This window comes from Bos grunniens, chromosome 11 (assembly GCF_055505025.1).
Source record: "Bos grunniens cultivar Pamir isolate PY7600 chromosome 11, Bosgru_T2T1.0, whole genome shotgun sequence".
NCBI classification, from domain to species: domain Eukaryota; kingdom Metazoa; phylum Chordata; class Mammalia; order Artiodactyla; family Bovidae; genus Bos; species Bos grunniens.
In genome coordinates, this window is record NC_141175.1 from 32149386 (window position 1) to 32156277 (window position 6892).

Genomic DNA, 6892 nt, shown 5'->3' on the forward strand with positions numbered 1-6892 from the left:
GAGTCCTGTCCCTGGGCTGGGCTAATGCTTGCAAAGTCAGAGCAGAGTTTAGTTCAGTTCAGTTCAGTTCAGTCTCTCAGTCATGTCCGACTCTTTGCGACCCCATGAATTGCAGCACGCCAGGCCTCCCTGTCCATCACCAACTCACGGAGTTCACCCAGACTCACGTCCATCGAGTCAGTGATGCCATCCAGCCATCTCATCCTCTGTTGTCCCCTTCTCCTCCTGCCCCCAATCCCTCCCAACATCAGAGTCTTTTCCAATGAGTCAACTCTTCGCATAAGGTGGCCAAAGTACTGGAGTTTCAGCTTTAGCATCATTCCTTCCAAAGAAATCCCAGGGCTGATCTCCTTCAGAATGGACTGGTTGGATCTCCTTGCAGTCCAAGGGACTCTCAAGAGTCTTCTCCAACACCACAGTTCAAAAGCATCAATTCTTCAGCACTCAGCCTTCTTCACAGTCCAACTCTCACATCCATACATGACCACTGGAAAAACCATAGCCTTGACTAGACGGACCTTTGTTGGCAAAGTAACGTCTCTGCTTTTGAATATACTATCTAGGTTGGTCATAACTTTTCTTCCAAGGAGTAAGCATCTTTTAATTTCATGGCTGCAGTCACCATCTGCAGTGATTTTGGAGCCCAGAAAAATAAAGTCTGCCACTGTTTCCACTGTTTCCCCATCTATTTCCCATGAAGCGATGGGACCGGATGCCATGATCTTCATTTTCTGAATGTTGAGCTTTAAACCAACTTTTTCACTCTCCACTTTCACTTTCATCAAGAGGCTTTTTAGTTCCTCTTCACTCTAGGCATTGTTATCAGGCAGGACATGCTAACTGTTCTCCCAAACAACCCCAAACATAGTGGCTCCATGCAGTAAAAATTTGTCTCCCATGACCCCTCATGCAGCATTGCTCTCTAGGGGCTCTCCTTAAGCAGCAACTCAGAGACCCAGGGCCCCTCTTTCCAGCATCGAAGGCTACTCCATGCAAGCTCCCTGGAGTGTTCTCCACTCGGCGGTGGATAAGGAAAAGAAAATGGCAGATTCCCTCCAAGCCTTGCCATCACTCCTGCCCTCTCCTCCCTTGAGAAATGAAGTGAACTCACTCAGTCGTGTCCAATTCTTAGAGATCCCATGGACTGTAGCCAACCATGCTCCTCCATCCATGAGATTTTCCAAGCAAGAGTACTGGAGTGGGTTGCCATTTCCTTCTCCAAAGAATCTTCCTGACCCAGGGATCGAAAGAGGTCCTTGGTAAGACTCCAGGGACTTCTTCCTCCAAGTCTTTACCACCTATTCTTCCCCACCTAAATTAGCATGAGCTCCTGGTCTTCTGGGAGTCCTCAAGGACAATCTCCCATGATTCCAGGCCCACTGGAAGGAGGGCCTCTCCCGCATGCTCCATCTTAATTAAGTTCCCCTTGACACAAAATGAGCTGCTGCGCTTTAAACAAGACCCCAGGCTAGCAGGAGAGAAACTGGCTGAGGTTCCAGTCCTCTTGGCTAGTGCCCCTTTACTTGGTGGGCAGAACCTCCCACCACCAAGGCCAAACTGAAGTGACACTGCCCAGGGGAGCGACCTCTTCCCAGGCAGACACATAACAGGTGAGGGCAATAAACTTGGCTGGTTCCCTAGGACCGTTACCCAGTTGGAGCTCTGCTTCCCTTTAGGCAGTCCTGTGGGAGCAGGAGGGGAGATGCACACCCAGGAGCCCCGCAGAGAGCCACCTTCTAACGACTCGCTTTCCTCCTTGGTTTGAGAGTACCGCTGGCTCAAAGCCATGCCTTGCTGTGAGCTCTGCTTTCGGCATGTCGCTCCCCCACCTTTAATGTTCCCCTGATCCAATTTCCTTTGCGATAAATAAAGTATTTCCGCTGAATACAAACCTACTCACTGCAAGGGATTTGGGTGGCACAGAAACTATGAAAGATTCCCTCTCTTCGTTAAAGCAGTCAGTCCTTAATCTCCCCACTTTCTTCTTTCCCACAGTCTGCCTTGATCACACGGAAGTAAAACCACAGCCTCCTCTCCTTCAGGAGGGTGCTCACTCCCAGGGGAACGGACACTAATAAACCCTAGCGCCAGCAAACCTCACAGGCGTCAGGCATCGCAAGCATTAAGAGCTGGCCCGGCTGCCCAGAGAAAAACAGGCGGGGTGGGTCAGGCAGCTTCCTCCTGGAGTCTGGTTTTCTGTGTGTCTCGGCAGCCCAGGCAGTCAGCTGAAAGATGTTCCATTGGGGAGCACGCTGGCCTGTAAAAGGGGCAGGAAGCAGACACCCCTAATGACCGGAATCTATCAGCCGGCCCTCGGCTCCCTGCACCTGCTCGCAGTGAGAGTCCTCGTGGCCCAGAGATGCTGCTGTGAGCATGCGCCACACTGGCCCCGCCCCCAGCACTCCTTACGCAAGCTCTCAGTACGGCCCATCTGATTCCTGGGAGGGCGCTGCTGCCTCCCGAAGTCCTCCCCTGGCTCGCAGACTGGCGGGGCCGTCACTCACTGCCAGGCTGATTCATGCATGGATGCCACAGCTCTGAATGCAACATTCTTCATAACACTTGGAGTGTCCCATACACACCCCCTTCAGGGGACTGAGACCTACCTGTGTGCCCTTTCAGGACCATGTTGGGAGAGAAGAGGCAAAGAAAAGAAGAAAGTGAAGTCACTCAGTTGTGTCTGATTCTTTGCGATCCCGTGGCTGCTCCTGCTGCTAAGTCACCTCAGTCATGTCCGACTGTGTGCAACCCCACAGACGGCAGCCCACCAGGCTCCCCCGTCCCCGGGATTCTCCAGGCAAGAACACTGGAGTGGGTTGCCGTTTCCTTCTCCAGTGCAAGAAAGTGAAAAGTGAGAGTGAAGTCGCTTAGTCGTGTCTGACTCCTAGTGGCCCCATGGACTGCAGCCTACCAGGCTCCTCTGACCATGGGATTTTCCAGGCAAGAGCACTGGAGTGGGTGGCCATTGCCTTCTCCGCAACCCCATGGACTGTAGCCTATAATCACTGTCCCATTCTGTGCAAATCCACCAAGCTTGGTTAATCAAGGTTGAATAGGAACTACCTGCACATTTTCTTTACAACAATTACATATGGAGAGGGTGTTTTCTCATTGGTTTGAATCAGTCAGCCCCACTAGTGAGTCCGAATGGTACACCCAGTCCTGCTGAGAACAGTGGGCTGGGAATGGAGATGAAGACTGCCCTGCCCTCCAAGAGCTCCATCTAGCTGAGTCAACCCGAGACACACACCTGAAAAATGAGATGAAGTAAGAGCAATTTAAGGCCAAATGAGACTGTTAGAGAGAGGCAGAAAGTAAAATTACAAGATCTACTATTCTCAGAATGCACGCCCACTCTGTGCTTCAAAGATCTTTAATCTTCACAACAATTTACTGAAATAGGTATTATTATTAGCACCGGTTGGCAACGTGAAAACTCATGCATAGAGAGGATAAGTGATCTTCCTGAGGTCACACAGCCAGTAAATGAAACAGAGGAAATTTAAGCTCCACTCTGTTAATTCCTAGAAGCCTGTAGTTTCACTCACCATGCAATCCCAGAGGACACAAGCCAGTGGAGAGAAGACCCTGAGGCAGAGCTCAGCTCAACATAAAGAAGATATTGCTACTAGCCCAGTGATGGGATAGGCTGTGATGAGTAAATGAGCCCCTTGCCCACTGGAGGTTCATAGGCCAGAGGGTCCCCTGGCAAGTAAAAAAGAATCTGGGCCTCAAAGGAGATTGGATAAATACATTCCAGATGGGAGATGCTATAACTGTTAGGGAAGTGGGATTTGGAAGGGCTAGGATTTAAGAGATAGAGAAGGTAATGGCAACCCACTCCAGTACTCTTGCCTGGAAAATCCCATGGATGGAGGAGCCTGGTAGGCTGCAGTCCATGGGGTCGCAAAGAGTTACTTCATCTCATTTTTCAGGTGTGTGTCTTGGGTTGACTCAACTAGACAGAGCTCTTGGAGGGCAGGGTAGTCTTCATCTCCATTCCCAGCCCACCATTCTCAGCAGGACTGGATGTGCCATTCGGACTCACTAGCAGGGCTGACTGAGTCAAACCAATAAGAAAATACCCTCGCCATATGTAATTGTTGTAAAGAAAATGTGCAGGTAGTTCCTATTCAACTTTGATTAACCTGCAGTCCATGGGGTCTCGAAGAGTCGGACACAACTGAGCGACTTCACTTTCACTTTTCTCTTTCATGCATTGGAGAAGGAAATGGCAACCCACTCCATGTTCTTGCCTGGAGAATCCCAGGGACGGGGGAGCCTGGTGGGGTCGCACAGAGTTGGACATGACTGAGGCGACTTAGCAGCAGCAGCAGCAGCAGGATTTAAGAGAAACATCAGGACGGTGGTAAAACTGTCAACCAAGATGCAGAGGTAGAGCTGGAGGGCTGTGAAGAAAAGGGAACCCTCTTATGCTGTTGATTGGAATGTAAATTGATAGAGCCACTATGAAAACATTATGGAGGCTCCTTAAAAAACTAAACATAGAACTACCATATGACCCAGCATCCCACTACTGGGCATATACCCTGCTGCTGCTGCTGCTGCTGCTGCTAAGTCACTTCAGTCGTGTCCGACTCTGTGCGACCCCATAGACGGCAGCCCACCAGGCTCCTCCAGGCAAGAATACTGGAGTGGGTTGTCATTTCCTTCTCCAACGCATGAAAGTGAAAAGTGAAAGTGAAGTCACTCAGTCGTGTCCAACTCTTAGTGACCCCATGGACTGCAGCCCACCAGGCTCCTCTGCCCATGGGATTTTCCAGACAAGAGTACTGGAGTGGGGTGCCATTGTCTTCTCATGTACCCTGAGAAAAACATAATACGAAAAGACACATGTACCCCAGTGTTCACTGCAGCACTGTTTCCAGGCTATTGAAGCAACCTAGATGTCCATTGACAGATGAATGAATAAAGATGTGGTACATATGTACAACTCTGTCATAAAAAAGAATGAAATGGAATCATTTGCTGTGATTTGGATGAATCTAGAGTCTGTTGTACAGAGTAAAGAAAGAGAAGGACAAACATCATATTTTAACATATATATGGAATCACCAATGGACCTATTTATAGGGTAGGAATAATAGAGATACAGATGTAGGGAACAGACTTATGGAGCCAGTGAGGGAAGGAGAGGGTAGGACAAACTGAGAGAGTGCATTGACATATATACACTATCGTGTGTAAAATAGCTAGCTAGTGGGAAGCTGCTGTACAGGGCAGGGAGCTCAGCTCGGTGTTCTGTGATGACCTAGATGGGTGGGATGGGGTGGATGGGAGGGAGGCTCAAGAGCTATATATATGTATATATATAGCTGATTCATGGTTTTGTACAGCAGAAATTGACAACATTGTAAAGCAATTATGCTGCAAGTTAAATAAATAAATGAAAAGGTGCTAAGGTAGGGATCACAGGTGTGTCTGGGGTAGTAAGTGAAGCTGATTGGCTGAAGCAAAGACCCTCTGTTGGCCAAATCTCCCCTTGCCATGGGCAAGGCCTAGCAAGGCGCCAGGGTTGGGTTAAGAGGACCAATGACTAGAAGTGGTAAGGGAGATCTGAGGAGGTGGGAGAGCTGGGGGAAAATGAGTGTCATATTCTCAGTAGAGTCATGGCTGCTGCTGCTGCTCCAAAGTCACTTCAGTCATGTCCAACTCTATGCGACCCCATAGACAGCAGCCCACCAGGCTCCCCCATCCCTGGGATTCTCCAGGTAAGAACACTGGAGTGAGTTGCCGTTTCCTTCTCCAATGCATGAAAGTGAAAAGTGAAAGTAAAGTCACTCAGTCGTGTCCGACTCTTCGAGACCCCATGGACTGCAGCCTACCAGGCTCCTCCGTCCATGGGATTTTCCAGGCAAGAGTACTGGAGTGGGGTGCCATCACCTTCTCCAAGAGTCATGGCACAAAGATAGAAAACTCGGTTTCTGCCTTCAAGAGCCAGGAGCTGGCTATTTGCATCCAGAGACAAGAGATCAGGCCACCATAGGATCAGTAACTGGAAGCAAGAGCCAAGCTGGGGGTCGTTGGAAATGCTCCTGGCTGCAGAGCCCAGACCTGGCTTTGATCCCTGGGTCGGGAAGATTCCCTGGAAAAGGGAATGGCAACCCACTTCAGTAATCTTGCCTGAGAAATCGCATGGAGAGAGGAGCCTGGAGGGCTACAGTCCATGGGGTCACCAAGAGTCAGACATGACTGAGCGACTGAGTATGTACACAGTGCCCATGGCACAAGTGGCCGTCCTGCAGCCGCATGGGTGAACGGTGCTGGGGGCTGGGGGCAAATGGTGTTGAAAGGGGTGGACCCTCTCCTACCCACTGGGGCTAGCTAGCCTCCAAGCCACAGGTGACCTACTCACCCGAAAAGGGCCCCCACCTGTGGTACTTCAGAGGCCTCGGGGGATGAATGGAAAATCAGCCCCTGAGACCAGAACAGCCCTTTCAGTCCAGAGCATGGTGACATGGCGCCTGGCCCAGAACGTCCATCTGGGCAGCAGCAAGGAAATTGCAGGTCTGAATCCGCTCCTGGCCATTTTCTAGAAATGGCTTCACTGGTTTCACTTGTTGTTTTTTAAGTTTTTTTTTATTTAAAAAAAAAAAAAGAAGGAATATGGCCAATTCTGAGGGCTAATTGCCTTTGCTCTCAACAAGAGCCCATGCTTTTTCTGGCAAACACGCTCTCCCGTTGCCGTGCCGCCAGGCCCACTCTCCATTTCCAATCAGCCCTGAAAATAGCCCTTGATAGAGATAATAGGAAGAACAAAGAGAAATTTAGAGTAGCAGAGAGAGGAAAGGAAAGTCCTGCCTAACTGGCAGCCCTGAAGTTGTTTTCATAAAGAGCCCTTCAGTCAGTTCCTGGTTTGTCTCCAAACAGC